We start from the raw sequence: 19,433 nt of genomic DNA, 5'->3' as shown, positions 1-19,433 counted from the left end.
ATAATATTTAGCATACAATTTAAACAATGAATCTTTTTCTCGAAGCATAGAATATCGTAAAACACAAGAAATCAAGAAATTTCCTAACCAGAATCTTCGCAGTTATGAACACAGAGAAGCAAGGGCATAATACAAGCACGGTGAACTCTTCCACAAGTTCCAGAAGTACATGTGAAAATATATATTTGGCCATTTCAACATTTGTCAGCAGTCAACACGTCATCCAATACTGTACAAAAAGAAGAAATTCAATAAAATGCTGTAATTTTTTTTCTCGTAAATTATGTAATTGTACTTTTCTTGACCAATAGATTAAGGGTAAAATATACAAATGATCCCCAAATATAAGGTTATATTTTATTAAGTTTATCAATTATTAAAAATTATAAAATGATCTCTTAGTTATAGGGTGTTGCTCTTTTGAGTTTCCCAACTATTATAAGTTATAAAATGATCATCCAACTATTTATTATCATTTATCATTAGAAAATTGATGATAGTCTGAGCAAGATGTTAACCTACTGACTAAGATATGATAAAATCTTTTTTGAAAATCTCAAATGACTATCATATCCCAGTGAACATGTTAACGACCAACTTAGACTACAATTAATTTTTTTAACAATAAAGGATAAGTTTAAAATATATGAATAGTTGGATGACGACTCAATAAAGAAATGCCCTGGAGTTAGAGGACTGTTTTATAAATTTTAATAGTTGGAAGATTCAACAAAGTATCACTCTATAATTGGGGATCATTTGTGTACTTTACTCCTAATTTAATTATATAGTTGTACATAATAGAAGGAAGGAATAAACAAAAAAGCAAACGAAAAAAACAATCTCCTATTCCATTTCCTCTCATTTCCCCTTCTTCTGCTTTGGTTACTACAGGATCTCTCTCTATTCGCTTCTCTTTTTACTGGATCGGTTGATCCGAGGGTTCTCTAAACGATGTCGTATTCGGATTCCGAATCTTCCTCCTCCTCTGGCGACCACAACTACAAGAATTTCAAGCAAATCAGCCGTGAAAGTGAATTCTTACGTTCTCTATTTATTCAAAATTTCATATTCAATCTTAATTTCTATGTTCTCTTTTCCAATCAGTCTGCCTGTAATCTATCTGGTTTCGCAATCGTTAGTGATAGTTCCAACCTAATCATGGAATTTTCAACTGTATATTTTCTTAATGAATTTGTCAGTTAAGTTGATAATATTGTCAACAATGAATTCAGTAAGACTTAAATTTTTGTTTTTAGGAAGTATCTTAATTTGAAGAAATTTACTTTGAAGATGTAAAGGGAAAACCGAGAAGAAAAGATATTATGATCATTTCATAACTGAACCTCTAACTGTATTTTTTAAAATTTATAGATTTTGATGTATAGAATTTTGAATGAAGAACGTGAATGATCTATTATTCTTACAATGCTAATTCGAAAACATACAATTAGTTCTGTGACTGTGTTATACTGCATTATAATGCATTTTTCTGAGAACTTTAAGGATAATATTTTTCATGAAAGGAGTCATTTTTTCATGAACTATATTTGATTTTATTGCGTAAGAGTTTATCCTTAACTTTCCACTGTGGAATTATACATGATAGTAATAGGAAAATATGTAAAAAAAAAAAGGAGTTAAAAACAATTGCGAGCTGTGCACTTTGTATGATGTTTTGACTAGTGTAAGCAAGAGTGCACATGCATGTTAAAGCTTAAAAGCATGGGGCTGTACTGTAAGTGCATGCCCCTACCCCCTCGAAAAGTTTCTGCTTAGGCTTATTTAGTTTTCTTGTCTAACTTTCATGTAAAAAAACCAAGGTTATAATGTGTTTGAATTGTGTGTGTGTGTTTTATTACTCTTTTTTTATTTATTCCTTAGACATGATCTTGTTGATCAATTTTTGGTGGCTGAACTGATTTAATGTTTTACATATACTTGATGTATGTGAAGGGTTATTACATGAAATGCTTTGTTCTGCAAAAATGAAGGACACAAAATCTAACTGGAAGGTACGCTTATTTTTTTCTTTTCTTTTTTCATTTATTGGTTGGCTTTGTTCCGTTGGTATTTTTATTGGTTACAGGAAAAAATCCTATTTATCTTTGTTTTTCAATCCCTTTTAAGCAGGTGCTAATCATGGACAAACTTACGGTTAAGGTAATGTCTTACTGTTGCAAGATGGGTGATATCACAGCAGAAGGTGTTTCATGTAAGCCAAGCTTCATCTTATTTTAGCTGTTGCATGACAACTGTTCTAACAGGGTGAACAGTGAAATACTAATTCGCTACATAAGTTAGGTCATTATCTTAAATTTTCAAGGATTAGTTTTCTCTTATAAGTTGATGATTCTGGTTTTGTAATGCAGTGGTAGAAGACATATACAGACGCAGACAGCCATTGCCATCAATGGATGCTATATACTTCATTCAACCAACCAAAGACAAGTAATGACTTTTATCTTAGTTTCAGTTATTAAGGGTTTTGCAGGGGTAGGTATTATCCTCATGGGATATGGGTATTATGCGTGGATCACATTTTAGGCTTTCCTCCCTTGTTGTTGCGCATTTAATTTAATCATTTACAGGGAAAAGAAAGTAATCCATTTCCAAACAGTTGCATACTTTATGCTGAACATTTTCGGTTTTCCCATGTTAGGTCTACATTCATAATTTGACTACCTATATCTTGGATTGCCTCATTTCATAATTCCCTCAGAAATTGAAGCCTTTCTTTTTCTTCTATTTTCTAGCAGAACTTTCCCTTCGAGTGAGAGTTTGTGCATGAGTGCATGTCTTTTGTAAAAGTTTAGTTATCCTAATTAGTAGATGGAAATGTTTATGTGATATGTAAACATGACAGTTCAACATATTCCATTTTCTCATGTGGTTTTTTTGTCCCCCCTCACCCCTTTATTGCTTCACTTGTGTGCTTTTGCAGTGTTATTATGTTCTTGTCAGACATGGCTGGAAGGACTCCCTTATACAAGAAGTACGTGAAAAGCTTTTTACTTGGTAACACGAGTGATTAAATTTTCTGAACTCTGAGCATATTACAGCTTCTGATATGTATTTTATCTTTTATCTGGTATATGGAAAAGGGCATTTGTTTACTTCAGTTCACCTATTTCAAGAGAATTGGTTGCTCATATCAAGAGGGATTCAACTGTCTTGCCTCGCATAGGTGCATTGAGCGAGGTTAGGGTTTTCCCCGTTCGTCTTCTTCTTCGTTTAGATTGCCAGTTTGCCTGAAGGAATCTGCACTTTGCAAACTAGTCACATTGCTCTCTCTATTGATTGTTGAGTTTTCATTTAGTGCTGATTGCTTCTTGGTTGGCATATGCAGATGAACTTGGAGTACTTTGCAATAGACAGTCAGGTAATTTTGTCACTTGCACAAATTGAATTAAAATAGTAATCATCATTTTTTCCTGAAAAATTATATTAGCCCACGTGGCGCTTTCATATTCTTGTGATAACCAGTTCATTTAGATTTACTTGGAACTTGCATCTACAAACATCAAGGCTAACATATGAGATGCAAAATTTAGCAAAAACTTTTGGTGAAGAATAAGTGATATATGTATATAGTTTTGTATAACCACTGACATGTCCTATCTTGGGATCAAGATAATTTTGGAAGTTTTTAACTTTAAGATTTAAGCTAGCCTCTCATGATATATGCTGAAGCTCGTGTATCTTAACTTTATCTAGTTAGAGTTAATGTGAAAACTTTTTCTGACAGTTAGTTCTCTCTAACCCCTTCCCCCCAATTGATGGTAATGGCTCATCGGCATTGTTTTCATGTGAACTGTGATTTTCTCTACAGGGTTTCACCACTGATAATGATAAGGCTCTTGAGGACCTTTTTGGTGATGAGGAAAATACTCGCAAAGCTGATGCATGTTTGAATGTGATGGCTACCCGCATTGGCACAGTATTTGCTTCATTAAGGGTATATGCTTCGCCTTTTGAATTTTGATTCTCAAATAGTGAAAATTTTCTCAGACATATTAATATTTTAGGAGTTTCCCTTTGTGCGCTACCGAGCTGCCAAGTCTCTCGATCCAATGACCATGACTACAGTCCGTGATCTAATTCCTACCAAGCTTGCAGCTGGAATCTGGAATTATCTTGTAAAATGTAAATCGATTGCTAACTTCCCTCAGCAGGAAACATGCGAGTTGCTCGTCCTTGATAGATCTATAGATCAGGTTTGCATATATTATTGGTTGAAACTAATGTCATCTGTATTGCATGCTTGTTCAATTTGCTTATGATAAATGGGTTAATTTCCTTATCTAGATTGCTCCTGTCATACATGAGTGGACTTATGATGCCATGTGCCATGATCTACTAAACATGGAGGGGAATAAATATGTGCATGAGGTATGTGCTTTTGTCAGTTTCAGTATGTTCTTGAATTTTCTAGGAACTTCTTTCTGGTTTCTGTATATCAAGCAAGTGTACTGTTTAGGTTCCCAGCAAAACAGGAGTCCCTCCTGAGAAAAAAGAGGTTCTTTTGGAGGAGCATGATCCAATATGGCTTGAGCTTCGACATGCACATATAGCAGATGTATGTATGGTGCTTTCTTCTTAGTATATCCGACCTAAGTTGCTCTAATTTTTCATTTCCATCAAGTGCTTAGATTGGAAACCTGTCAGGCATGTAAAATTGGACATGTATATGGGGTTTTAACTGCCACATAGAAGGAAAAACTTAACAAAAATGAATACCTTCGTGTATGACCCATATCATGTCCAATTCTCTAGAGTCTGACTAACATGACACTCCATGTTGAATCCTAATTGACCCTTGGGTGTATTCTTAGGCTTGTGACAGGTTGCATGACAAGATGACCAATTTTGTATCAAAGAATAAAGCAGCACAAATTCAACATGGTTCAAGGTTTGTGTAAATGCTGTTTTTACTTCATCTGTGGTATGCATGAAAGCTTTATGGAATATATCGTCTTTTCTCCGGTTGTTTCATCTGTGTTGTACAATAAAATATCCATTCATCGTTTATTTCATTTTGCGGAAAATTGTTGCAATTGGCTTTCAAGCTGTATTATACTCTATGATTTATCTATGTGGTTATGGTCATATGCCAAGATGTTAGAAGTAATTACAAATACTTAAATGTAACTTCTGAAAGAATGAGTTAAATATTTAAATATGATAATGCTATAAAATTTTGTGCTTGCTAGGCTTTATTTGGAACTTTTAGGTACATCATGACTCTTCTCACCATAAAATTGAACATTTTTTAGAGATGGGGGTGAAATTTCTACAAGGGATTTGCAAAAAATGGTTCAAGCATTGCCGCAATACAGTGAACAGATTGAGAAGCTATCCCTTCATGTAGAGGTCAGTTTCTTGCCTGTGCGTACGCATAGAATATTTTGCCCCAGATATCTGTACTCTGTCCCTGTTCTCTAAAGAGAAAAAGCCATCTATTTCTGTTTTAGCCTTCCTTATGGTGCTTGCCCCTTTTATTCCTTTGAATGATCAGATTCTTTGTATTCTTGCATTGAATCTAGAGATTACTTTTTTGTGTTTAGCATTGCAGTACCACGTTTGCTATTAATCTGTTAAACTATCTTCCCTGTCTAATTGTCCAATTCTCATTGAACCTTGGTGGCGAAAAAAACATTTTAAATATTTGGGTGATTCATGAGGATCATTTTTTGTGCTATCAGACTGATAACATTTCTCTTTGTGACATGATTATGAGATATACCCTCTATTCATGTCTAAGAGCAGCCAATATTTGCTGAATAAAAACAGATGTTACCGGTTCAAGTTTCATGTGTTTCTGTACAAATCAGACTATAGAAAGAAAACAGTCTGTATAGTAGAAAACAGACTGTAGGAAACAGTCAAGTCTGTTATTTTATTCTTGCATTCTTTCAGTAGAAACATATTACATATTTATATACAAATTATGCCTCTAAACTAGGAAACTCTAAGTTAGGAAAGATACTAATCCTAGGAGATATAATCCCTTGAAATAAGGGATTTGAAAAACACAAAATAATTACAGAATCTCTTGACAGCTCATTGCTATAATTCCTACACTCCCCCTCAAACTGGTGTATATATGTTGTATATACCCAGTTTGAAGGACAACTCATCAAAAGTCACTCGTGGAAGGGCTTTGGTGAAGATATCTGCAAGTTGTTTCTTCATCGGAATGTACTGCAGTTGTGTAACTCCATTGTTGACCTTCTCGTAAATAAAATGTCTGTCTATCTCAATGTGTTTTGTTCTATCATGCTGCACTGGGTTTTTTGCTATACTCATAGTTGATTGACTGTCACTAAAAATCTCAAAATTCTTCTTGTCATCTAAGTCCAGTTCTGTGAGCAGTCTTTTAATCCACATTCCTTCACATATTCCGAGAGCCATTGCTCTAAACTCTGACTCAACACTACTTCGAGAGACAACGGCTTGTTCTTACTTCTCCAAGTCACCAAATTACCCCAAACGTAAGCACAGTAGCCACTAACTGACCTTCTATCAATTAATTCACCTCCCCAGCTTGCATCCGTATAAACCTTCACTGTTCTTTCTTGATTTTTTCTAAATATAAGTCCAGCTACTGGGGTAAACTTCAAGAACCTTAGAATTCTGTTAACATCTTCCAAATGTTCTTCTCGAGGATCACTCATATGTTGGCTGAAAATGCTCACTGAGTATGCAATATCAGGCCTGGTCATTGAAAGGTAGATCAACTTCCCAACTAACCTTTGGTAGGTTTCCTTGTTTACTGGATTTCCAGTCCGGTCCTTGCAAAATTTCAAGCCTGGCTCCATTAGAGTTTCAACTGGTTTGCAGTCGAGCATCCCCGTTTCTGTAAGAAGATCCAAAACATACTTACGCTGGTTTATGACCAGCCCTTCTTCGGACCTTGCAACTTCCATACCCAGGAAATACCTCATACCTAAATCTTTGGTTTCAAACTCCTTTGCAAGATTCATCTTTAGCTTTTCTTTTTATTCTATATCACTGCCAGTTATAATCATATCATCTACATAGACAATTAGGAGGGTTATCTTACCACTCGGTGTAATTTTTCTGAATAATGTGTGATCCGCTTGCCTTTGTTTGAAACCATTTTGTGTCATAGCCTTAGCAAATCGATCAAACCAAGCCCTGGGAGACTGTTTTAAGCCATATAAGGATTTATTGAGCTTGCACACAGTTTTCTTAGTGACCTTTCCTTCTAATCCGGGGGGACCTCCATGTATACTTCTTCTTCAAGGTTCCTATTCAGAAAAGCATTCTTTATGTCCAGCCGATGCAATTTTCAGTCCATGTTAACAGCTACTGATAACAATATTATGATGGTATTCAATTTTGCAATCGGTGCAAAAGTCTCCTGGTAATCGATGCCATAAGACTGAGAAAAACCTTTAGCAACCAGCCTTGCCTTGTATCTTTCCACACTCCCATCCGAATGATATTTGACTGTGAATATCCACCTACATCCAACAGCTCTCTTCCCTTTTGGCAAATCTGTCAAACTTCATGTCTTATTCTTTTGCAATGCTTTTATCTCCTCTTCCACAACCTTTTTCCACTCAGGAGATTGAAATGTTTCTGTCACATTTCTTGGGATTTTCACACTGTTAATGCTGACAGTGAAGACCCTGAAATTAGACTGTAATTTCCCATATGCAACATACTTATTTAAGGGATGAGCAGTGCATTTTCTTACCCCCTTTCTAATAGCAATAGGAAAGTCATCAAGATCAACAGTAGTAGCCTCTTGGTAACCATCATTACCTTCTGTTTTAGATGCAACAGGATCCGAATCTGGTTCTTGGCTTTCAGAGGCAACAGGATCCGAATCTGGTTCTTGGCGAATGCTAGGCTGACTGATTTCTTCAGCAACATCTTTCTTTCTTCTTGAGTAAACACTGAGTTGTTTCGAAATTGGGAGTTATGGTTTCATGGTCATTGTTAGGTGCATTTTTTATAGTGGTGGAAGGGGTTTTGCACGGACTAGAGTTCTGAGGTAAGAAAGGTAATTCATCAGAGTTATTTAGGTTATTCCCATCACCCTCACTAGGAACTGGAACTGTGCTAGCCGGCTTTGGAGAGACAGTAATAGGTAAATAAAGGATAGGCTGTAAAGAAATATTGGTTTGAACAGGCTGAAATTCCTTGTAACTCTCCCCCTGAATTTCTGTTCTCGAAAAATAAGGTTGGTTTTCAAAAAATGTAACATCAAAGGAGACAGATGTCTTTTTTGTGGAAGGTGAGTAATACTTGTAACCCTTCTGACTCGAAGAATAGCCCAAGAACACACTTTATGGACCTAGGATCTAATTTCCCTCTGTTGTGGATATGAACAAAGGCTGTACACCCAAACACCCGAGGAGAAAGACTTGAGTTTAAATGTTTAAAATGGGGAAAAAGTTGAAACAGAACCTTAGTAGGAATTTTGAAATCTAAAGTCTTGGCATTCTATTGAAGAGGTACGTGGCTGTAAGAAGAGCTTCCCCCTAAAGATACTTAGGAGCATTAGCAGCAAACAGAAGAGACCTAGTAACCTCTAGAAGATGTCTATTTTTCCTTTCTGCTATCCCGTTTTGTTGAGGTGTGTTGACACAAGACGTAAGGTGAACAATGCCTTTTTCCTTAAAGAAATACCCAAGAGTTTTATTCAAATACTCACTCCCATTGTCACTCCTTAGAATTTTTATTTTTGTCTCAAATTGGGTTTCAACTTTTTGATAAAAACTTTTAAAAAGGGACTCAACCTCAGACTTTTCTCTCATTAAGAATACCCATGTTGTCCTAGAGTAATCATCTATAAAAGACACAAACCACTTATACCCAGAAATACTTTTGACAGGAGAAAAGCCCCAAATGTCACTATGGATGATGGAAAAAGGTGTTGTTGGTTCAAATTTGGCTGCAATATATGGTTTTCTGGTGTGTTTGGCTATTTGACAAATTTCACAGGAAAACAATGATGGATCTTTATTTATAAATAAGTTCGGTAACGTTTTGGAAAGAGAGTAAAAATTAGGATGACCTAATCTAGAGTGTCATAACATAATTTTATCAGTATTGAGATCATAAGATAAAATTAGTTTCCTAAAAGCATTGGATAAGGCATGATTATGAGATGCTTTACCTCCAAAGGTGTACAATCCTTTGCCCAGCCTAGCACTGCCAATCACCCTCTTCGAGTCCTGTACCTGAAAAATGCAACCACCAGTACCAAACACAACATTACAACCAGAATCTTTAATTAATTTGCTGACTACAGCAGATTGCATGCAAGTCTAGGAACATAGAGGACATTATGAAGTATTAGATTTTTGTTTAATGTAACATAACCACTCCCTTTGACTGTAGTGAGAGAGCCATCTGCTATTTTGATAGAAGCTGGTAAGCTGCTTTCATTATATTCTTCCAAGAGATCAATATTTCCTGTCATATGATCTGATGCACCCGAGTCTATTATCCATTGTACCGAGAAAGCATATGGATTATTTCCATCAATAGCAGTATAAGTCACATTGGTAGGCTTGGCTGTCATACTGCTCAAAATCTGCTGCAGCTCCTCTATCTGTTTCTTGCTAAAACTGCTTGAGGAATCGTCTTGAGAGGGAATATGGGCCTCCTTTTGAAACCTGGACCGTGTGGGCTGCCAGTCGGCTGGTTTTCCGTGCAGCTTCCAACATTGATCTATCATATGGCCCGGTTTCTTACAATGTTCACACCAGAGGCGATTTTGCCTCTGCATCATTGAAAATCTGAAATCTGAAAAACAGATTGAGATGGGCTGGTCTGGGAAGTGATTTCGGATGCTGAGGGATCCCGATTAGCCATGAAAAAAAATAGAGTTGAACAGGAATTGATTTAAAGAGAAGCGGAAATCGGATTGATTGCTCTAACCTAATACCATGTAGAAATCAGACTAGAGAAAGAAAACAGACTGTATAGTAGAAAACAGACTGTAGGAAACAGTCAAATCTATTATTTTATTCTTGCATTTTTCAGTAGAAACATATTACATATTTATATACAAATTATGCCTTTAAACTAGGAAACTCTAAGTTAGGAAATATACTAATCCTAGGAGATGTAATCCCTTGAAATAAGGGATTTGAAAAATAGAAAATAATTACAGAATCTCTTGACAGCTCATTGCTATAATTCCTACAGTTTCCTACCCAATTTCTGATGTATGGATCATGATTTTTTACAACTGAATGAAAACACAGCTGCTTATCAAAGATATAGTGGCTTCATACAGATTCAGTTTTATGATTGCAGATTGCTGGAAAAATCAACCAAATAATCAGAAATCAAGGGCTTCGAGAACTTGGGCAACTGAGCAAGACCTTGTTTTTGGTGATGCAGGAATGAAAGAAGTAATTAAATTTTTTACTACAAACGAGGTAAGTTTAACTAGTATAAAAGGAGGTATTCTACCCCGACAAGTTTCTAAAAACTAGAAATACCACTTTTTGCAGGCAGTATCTCGTGAAAATAAGTTGCGTTTGTTGATGATTATTGCGATCATTTACCCTGAGAAGTTTGAGGGTGAAAAGGGTCTTGATTTGATTAAGGTTGCAATATTTTTTTCTATTTTCATTCTTTCTACTTCATCCCCACCCTTCCCTGCTCCCATTTATTTCTCCTACTGGATTTACAGCATTGCCCTTTTCGTTTAGAGATTTGAGTTCAAGCAGTTTTCAATAATTTGCACGTTTCTCCAACTTGACGCTCTAAAAATTTTCAGTTAGCAAAGTTACCACCTGAGGATGTGAATACTGTGTATAATATGAGGATGCTTGCACCATTATCAGAGACCAAAAAAAGTTCAACAAGTTCCTTCTCTTTGAAGTTTGATATTCATAAGGTATGTTTTGCTAGTTGAAACTCTGGTTTTGCTGTTTTCTTGTTAATATCTGTGCTTATCCTTCTTTCCTTGCTTCTTTTCTTATGAATTGCCAGAAGAAGCGTGCAGCTAGGAAAGACCGCCATGATGAGCAAGAAACATGGCAATTATCACGCTTTTACCCTGTAATAGAGGTGTGTTTAGACTTTGTTCATTCTTTGGGATCCTTTTTTTTCTTTTACATTTGTGACTAGCTGCACTGTCTTTGCACTTTCGAGTAACTTTTAGTTTTAAGTTCCACTTTAGAAAACTTGAATGTTATAAATTGTTTTGGTCATAAAATGATATGTTGTCTGTTCTTTCAGACGAAGCTAATGTTTTGGAGGTATCGGTTGGAAACCTTTAACTTTCTATGTGTTTGATTTTGTTTATGAGAAAGATCCAAACTTCTTTCTGTGGTATGATTTTCCAATGTATTAGTTATACCATGTCCAGACCTCCCAAATATTATATAAATCAACTAATACATCTCAACTCAACTCAATTCTATTTATGTTTTATTTCATTGATAATAACTAAACTTTAATGCGAGATTATTATTGCAATTGTCTTGTTGCATAATAGGCTCACGCGTCTTTCAAAAACCTATTCTAATGGGTAAAAGAAGTGTTGCAACTTTGCATCTGACATATTAGGAGTTCAAGGCAAAATGTATTACTTACACATGAATTCTTTTCCATTTTCAGGAACTTGTCGAAAAACTTAGCTTAGGAGAACTATCTAAAGATGATTATCCTTGCATGAATGATCCTACTCCAAGTTTCCATAGCACATCTCCAGCTGTATCCATCATACATGATGCTCCAGTTGCTCATTCCATGAGATCAAGGAGGACGCCGACATGGGCTAGGCCTCGTGGTTCAGACGAGGAGGGGTATTCAAGGTACTGAATATGCATACCTAGCAATTCCCTTGGTAGTCATTCTCCTTTTTTTCCCCACTCTTCATTCAATGATGTCACTGATTATGCATACCTGTGCTTTCTTATCCTTGACGCTCTTTCTTTGTGAATTTCATTTTAATGTTCATTTTCCTATTTCATCTCAGTGATCCGGTACTAAGACATGCATCTAGCGATTTCAAAAAGATGGGCAAACGCATTTTTGTGTTTATAGTTGGTGGAGCTACAAGATCCGAGGTATGAAAAATTTATGATCTCGGGAACCAAGACCATTAATCTGTACGATGGTAGACATTTCTAATACTGTCTCCTAAAAACGTCCTTTTTATGTACAGCTAAGAGTTTGTCACAAGCTCACTGGAAAGTTGAACAGGGAAGTTGTTTTGGGTTCAACAAGTATTGACGACCCTCCTCGGTTTATTACGGTATTGATTTTGAGCAGGCTGTGATTTTCTGGTTATGCTTTGAAGGATTCTTGAACAGCTGACCAAACTTTGTATTTGCTAATCTGCAGAAACTGAATCAGCTGACTCCAAATGAACTCTCTTTGGATGATATGGAGATTTGATCGTGGTGTAGGAAGCTAGGGTCCATGCTGGTAATCATAGATGTGCACTATACAGCCATTTTTTAACATTCGATGGAAAATGTCCGCCTCTCTCTAGTCATGTATTGTAATTGATATGCCCGAAGCCACCAAGTAATCTCATGTCTAACATTATCGTCAGTTATAGTAAATAAGTAGCCGGAGATTTTAAATAATGTAAGCCTAAATCCATTCTTAAGACGATTTTTTGTACAAATTAATGAATTGTAACAAGGTCAGGGAAATCTATATCAGCCTGGAAACTGTCGTGAGAGTAAAGGGGAAGCATGTGCCTAATCTTTTACTGCCATCTGGGTTGCTTTTCTGTTTTTAACCTCACTCAATGTTTGCGAACTAATAACTCGAGTGGCCACTTTTTCTCTTAACATCACGGAATAGCGTTACTCTACCCAGACATAATGCCTTATTCCAATGTGCTGTTTAGATCCTTTTGTCCAATCGAGGATCTCTTTAACTCCCGCTTCATGTGCTTTCCCATCAGTAGGGGTGTAAACGAGCCGAGTCGAATATTGTTGAGTTTGACTCGACTCGAAAATTCTAAAATGGAGCTCAACTTGACTCGAAAATTAGTGAGCTTAAAATTTTCAAGCTCAACTCGAACTCGAAATCTTGAACTGAAGCTCGTGAACAGCTCGAAATGATTTTTTTTAAAAAAAATTAACTCGATTGAAGCCTCAAACTCGAACCTGAACCTTAAATACATGAAAATCTTATTGTATTTAAAAAAAATCAATACATAAATATTAATATTATTAATAATTTATTTAAAAAAATAAAAATTTAATATATTATATTTTCGATATGCTCATGAATTTTTCGAGTCGAATATTAAATAGCTCGTTTCAGCTCATTACGAACTCGAGTCGAGCTCAAGCTCGAGTTAAGTCCATTCAATACGAATATTTATCAAGCCTTTATCAAATCGATATCGAATAACTCTCAAACTGTCTCGTCTCATTTATAGTTCTACTCATAACTCTAAGAATCGGGGGAAGTCAAAAGTTGTCGTTAGTTCCTCTTGGGAGACAATAGCTTTCCCACCCGGAGATCTCATTAACATCCCCAGCTCCGATGGAGCCATCTTCCCGTCGCAGTCCGTATCGAAGAGAGTGAAAGCCTCCTTCACAGAGGATACTTGCTCCCCGCTTAGGCATTTGCCCACATTTCTGCACTTCCGACCACTTTAGCCTTCAGAATATTGGAAGGGAAGACGAAAGAATTTTCAATCTTTAAGTTGTTGTTGACGAATTAATCAATTAGCGGTGGGAGGTATAATGAAGGGAATATCGGGTTGAGATTGAGAGTAGTGAGAAAATAAAGAGGGGATTTTCGATTTTTACGTTGTTATTGACAATTTAATTGAGAGTAATTTAATTATATGCTTAATTTTGAGTAAATTACACATTTATTATTTAAATTATCAGGTTTTGATCTATTTTATTTAAATTTTTATTTTTTTCAAAGGATAAACTGTAAAAATTATCCCTAAACTTTTAAGATCCTTATATTTTGATCATTCAACTTTTAAAACTTTTAATATAGTTATTGAACTTTTAGTTCGTTTTCAAAAAGATATCTATCATTATCTCCGTTAGCTTTTTTTGCTGACATGACAGTTAACTTGCCACCAACTCTCTTCTTCTTCTTCATCATCTTTCTGCTAACCAGTGACGCTTCAAACCAGCAAACATGTTTTTGTTCCCGAAGTTCTTGCACCAAAGCTGCGAAGGAATCAACCGGTCAAGCTGATGAGGTCGTTGATCGAGCTCGGCTGATTTCATGGAAGTGGGAATGCAGATGAGGAAGACGCCGAACATGACGAAGGCAGTGTTGCGACGCTAGTGCTTGGGCTGGCAGTACGGACCTCCGAACATGCTCCTCACCTTCTTCTTGAAATCCTCAACTCTATACCCATGCTCTCCCCCTCCTATTTTTTGCCTTAATTTAATCGATTGATGGATAGAATCGCAAAGAGAAAATTGTAGGTCCAGAACAACGATCAACGGAGGTTATGTTTTGGGTCTATTTGGAATAGACAAAGATAAGCAGAGACGGGGGGAAAAGTGAAAAACAAGAACTGAATTTTACCAGTAACTTCCAACTGATTTTATTTATTCAATTTTTATTCAAGAGGGTCATAAGTCATCACATTTACCTCACTTGTACCTTCAATTTCAAACTAAAAATGGTGAAAGAAAAAAGAGAAACAAAAATGAAGAATGAAACTCCTAATCTCTATGAAAATGATGAAAGCAAACTAGGACAAGGATTACCTCAACCATATTCTAAGATCACTAGTTGGAGAAGGGGAGATTTCACAGCCATGGCTGTCGTTGTAGTAAGAGGAATAGTTAGATTGTTGTTCCAATCCAGGATGTGATTCAGCTACACTCCAAAAACTTGGACTCCTTAAATTACGACCATAACCTTCATATCCCGCCCGAACACCATAAGGCTCCGGGATCGGATACGATAGTCATTTCCTCGTGAACCGTTTTGATCCCTCTCTGGTGTGTATGACCTTTGCCTTGGTGCACTTTGAAACCTTATTCAAGTTAGGAATGGTCAAAATACTCGAACCCGACGGTTCCCGACCCGACCTATAGAGACAGTTTTTTTAATTTGGGGCTCGAGGTGGGGAGGGGCAGGTTATATGGTGTAAAATTTTGAGGCAGGTCAGGGTCGGGTTTTAGGTGAAAACCACCGACCCTACCTGTAACACCCCCAACTTGTACCCGACCCGGTTACAAATCTGAGGTGTCACATTGACTTTTCAAAACATTTACTTGTACAAAATAGTGAATAATTTTAAATCTTTCACTAAATACAACTGAATAATTTACATAAAATACAATCATATGATTTTACAAAACATATTAGAGTATATCGAATTCAAATCTTTATTTACATATTCCTATAATCACTTATGTCAATACCACATAGCTTGTATTATAATTTCATATATTCATGTAGTTCAATATCACATATCACATATACATGTAATTATGTATATCATGTCACATATAATAACATATGACACATATATCCATTTTCATGTACTCATGCGCACATAAGAATCACATTAATCATAAATTAAATAACATTTTAGGAGTCACTTTTTACCATAGTAACTCCGTCACTGGCTCATTGCAAGCCAATGTTTGTTCGATAACATAAGTACAAATTAAATGTGCACTCACCTTGACACTTTATATATCCAAATCCACTTCTATGATTTATATCTTTGGATTGATCCTAACTTTGCAGTCGTTTCAGAACTTGCTTGTGCTCAATATCTACACAATCATACATATAATATCCATATCAACATTCCAAATATTATGATTCGATCCTTCATTTCTTAGACAAAAAGAAAGATTTAATTCTATTTTCCTCTTGAAGTAGGATCGGTACCCCCACAGGGTATATGTTGAGTTAATCGATTGACAGAATCGGCCAAGAGGGGAGTGAATTGGCAATAAAAATCTTGGTGGAAGCTTTTGCAGAAAATTGAAAATATTTGCACAGCTATTTAGAGTGGTTCGACTTTCTCAACCAAAGTCTACGTCCACTACCTTAGCTATCCACACTAAGGATTTTCCACAACTTCACTAATTTGTCTTTCTTTTGAGGACAAAGAGTAACCTTACAAACCCTCAAGAATTATACCCCAAATTCTTGAGAACACACTCTCTCAAAGAGAACAATACAAATTTGCAAACTTACAAGGAAATCCTCACAAGGTAGATTGTTTGCACAATTCTAGAACAAAGAAAAGAACACTAAAAAATGAATACAATTGAGAACAATAAGTGTTCTTGAAAGCAAAATGAATATTGAATGAAAAATAGGCTTGAAATGCTCAAACTTGAGGTTTGATGCTTTCTCTTTGATTCTCTCTTGATTCTAGTTGCTTGATGTTTCTTGTTGTTGATCAATGGCTTCTAAGCTTGCTTAAATACACCTTGAATCACTTCTGAACGTTGGATATCATTAATGAAGATAATATAGTCGTTTTAGTGTGAAATCAATTAATAAAACAGCTTGGAGCGTGGGGGGAATCGGTACCCCTCATAGGGAATCGGTTCCCTAAGTGTAAAATTCAAATATTTCAACCGTTGAACAGTGGGGGGAATCGCTACCCCCTGGGGGGGAATCGGTTCCCTTCGAGCATACTGGAATTCTTGGAGCCAAACCATTCAGGGGGAATCGGTACCCCCTTGGGGGGAATCGGTTCCCTCTGAGCAATATGGATTTTTGGTTTTGAAACGGTTCGAAATACTTTGTAAAATTATTTTGAAATTGTTTTAAGATTAAAACTTAATTTTACACTTGAGTAAGGATTAAAAATGACTTTTGAAAGATTTAGAGTAATGTTTTGATATTCGAATAATTATATCGAATATACTTAGAAAAACTTTTTGGAAAATCTTAAAATTCATTTAACTTAATTTGTTATATCGAAATATCAAAATGTTTTCAACAATCTCCCCCTTTTTGATATAACAAAACATTTTAGTAATTTTAAGATTTTGAAATCAAGTTTTGAAATTACTCCCCCTTACTTTAACACTTCTCCCCTTTAAAACTCTTTATTTAATATTTCTCCACCTTTTTGTTAAATCAAAAAGACTTTTAAAACAAGGTTTTGAAATCATTTAGCCAATTTATGATAAATATATATAGCGTAAGCTGCTAAGATCACAATCAAGAGAAAAATTAGCCATTAGTTTCATAATCAATATTTATAATTAATGTGACATGGCAAAATTGGTCATATATCTAACATGATGTAAATGATGCAATGAATTAAACCAAATATATAAATTCAAACATCCAAACAAATCCAAAGTCTAACAATCCACAAAATCAAACATTCCAAAATATTCAAAATTTTGAAACAAAAATCTTTTAGTTCAAAGTTCTAAAGCTAAACACAGAATCAAACATCCGGATCGAGAGAAGGAAAATGAGCTCGCATAGCAGCCATCTCATGTGAGAGTGCATTAATACGTTCATTCATCTAAGCGTTGTTTGTGCGCATCACTCGGAGAATTTCTAATTGTTGAGCTCCCATTGTGGATAAATGAGACTCTATAAAGTAAAGCGCGAATCCATGGTAGCATATCGGAAATCGAATGTCTCCATAAAAGATTGAAAATATGGAGGCATTTGATGCGTTTGTTGTGCTTGCTCCTCGGGCTGTTCAGGCTCATCTTCGGCTTCATCGATGTCTCGCATTAATTGTTCAAGCTCGGGATCGTCGTCAGCTTCTGGTGGAGCTCATGAAGAACTAGCTCCCGTTGTATTTTCAGAAGGTCGAAGCCATTCACCGGTTTCCTTATTCTTTATCCATCCCGCTCTCATTAAGGAAAGAAGATTAATTTGTTTCTTTAGAGGAAATGAGGCATCTAGACCAACTCTAAGCCCGACTTTAGTAAAAAGAATACTCAGAATGCAACCGTAAACTAGAGATGAACAAAGTTTCTTGTTAGGAACAAGATTTACGGTTTCAACAATTTCAGCAAAAATGATATGAGTAGGTTTATTTTAATATTATTTTCGAAACAATGTAACCACCAAAGATCCAAGGCTCTAAGAGTAGAATAACGACCTCCGGATGGTCGAAACCACCAAGAAATCATTAAATGAAGAAAACGTTCATGAAGGTCTAAGACACTCGCACTATCCCTTCTTTTATAACGAGAACCTAAAATTTGTTTTTCATTTGAAATACCATCGTTATCTAATCCTAATGCCTTGGCTATGTAAGCCGAGTTAATATGTAAGAATTGTCCTAGGAGGTAGGAACGAACTTCTATGGTCTCAATTTAAGCTCGGTTTTTGACACAAACGACATTAGAATAAAAGATGCGAATAAGTTGATGGTCAACTATAAGTTCAAGGTCACAAAGTTTATCGAATTTCCACTCTTGTAAAAGAGGAAGATATTTAAAATTAATATCTAACATAGCTTGACGAGAAGGATACGTTCTTCTCTAATTTTGTAAGAATCGAAATATTGATAATACCAAAAACGATGATTTCTGGTACCAGGATGATTGAAGCATGAATTTTGAATAGTTAAATTGGGATCAACTGGATTAGGATTAGGAATTGGAATTTCAGGAATAGGAGGAGGATTTGGAGGTGGATTTGGTTGACGGTGTGAGCGACTAGATGATACCTAGCACGTTTAGGATTGGACATGGTTTATGAAATAGGAATAGAATGGATAACCTACAATTTAGAAAACACATGTATGCAATTCAATCAATCCCAAAACTCAATTGAGTCCTCAATATTTCAAGGTTCTCTAAATCAATCCTAATGGGCAAAGTTTTTGAAAACTATTGAAAAATAAGATTTTGAAAAACAATATATGTATAGTTTTCATAACAACATAATTCAATTAAAACACAATATTTTGAAAAACATTTTTTTATTTCCAAAATTTCTAAATTTTTGGAAAATTCTTGTGTTTTTGATGAAATTAGTTGTAATATCTAGTTTCTAATCACTAAACAATCAATGCCCGATTACTATTTCTATCTAGAACTAATTAAAATTAGTTTATGTTCAAAATCAATGAAATAGAGAGTTTAGAAAAATTTACCTTGAAAGATGAGATTGAGTGGATTTTGATGTTGTTTGCATGATTTTAATGATGCTAGCAGGTTTAGAAGATGTTATTTGAAGTGAACTTCGATTAAAAACGTTGATTTGAGGCAAAATGGAGATTTGAGAGAGTAGAGGGGAAGAACGGTGACAATGAGAGAAAGAATAGGGTTTTAGGATTTTTGGGTGTTCTGCCCGTGTTAAATTCCAAAACCCTAGGGGGGTATCGATTCCCCTAGGGGGAATCGGTTCCCCTTCAAAGGGGGAATCGGTTCCCTCATGAGGGTATCGATTCTCTCTGCACCAAAATGCTAAAATCTGATTTTAAACACACAAAATGCTAAATTAACTTTCTCTAGTGGTATTGGCAACTCATA

General features: G+C 35.6%; 1 pseudogene; it reads left to right on the top strand.

The window, feature by feature from the left end:
- The first annotated feature begins 954 nt into the window (after positions 1-954).
- On the top strand, positions 955-12,618 carry LOC120214339 (annotated as a pseudogene).
- The last annotated feature ends 6,815 nt before the right edge of the window (positions 12,619-19,433 follow it).

The sequence above is a fragment of the Hibiscus syriacus genome, unplaced genomic scaffold, assembly GCF_006381635.1.
Source record: "Hibiscus syriacus cultivar Baekdansim isolate YM2019G1 unplaced genomic scaffold, ASM638163v2 tig00110057_pilon, whole genome shotgun sequence".
Classification (NCBI taxonomy): Eukaryota; Viridiplantae; Streptophyta; class Magnoliopsida; order Malvales; family Malvaceae; genus Hibiscus; species Hibiscus syriacus.
The sequence above is the reverse complement of the archived record's forward strand: the minus strand, read 5'-3'. Positions and strand labels throughout refer to the sequence as shown.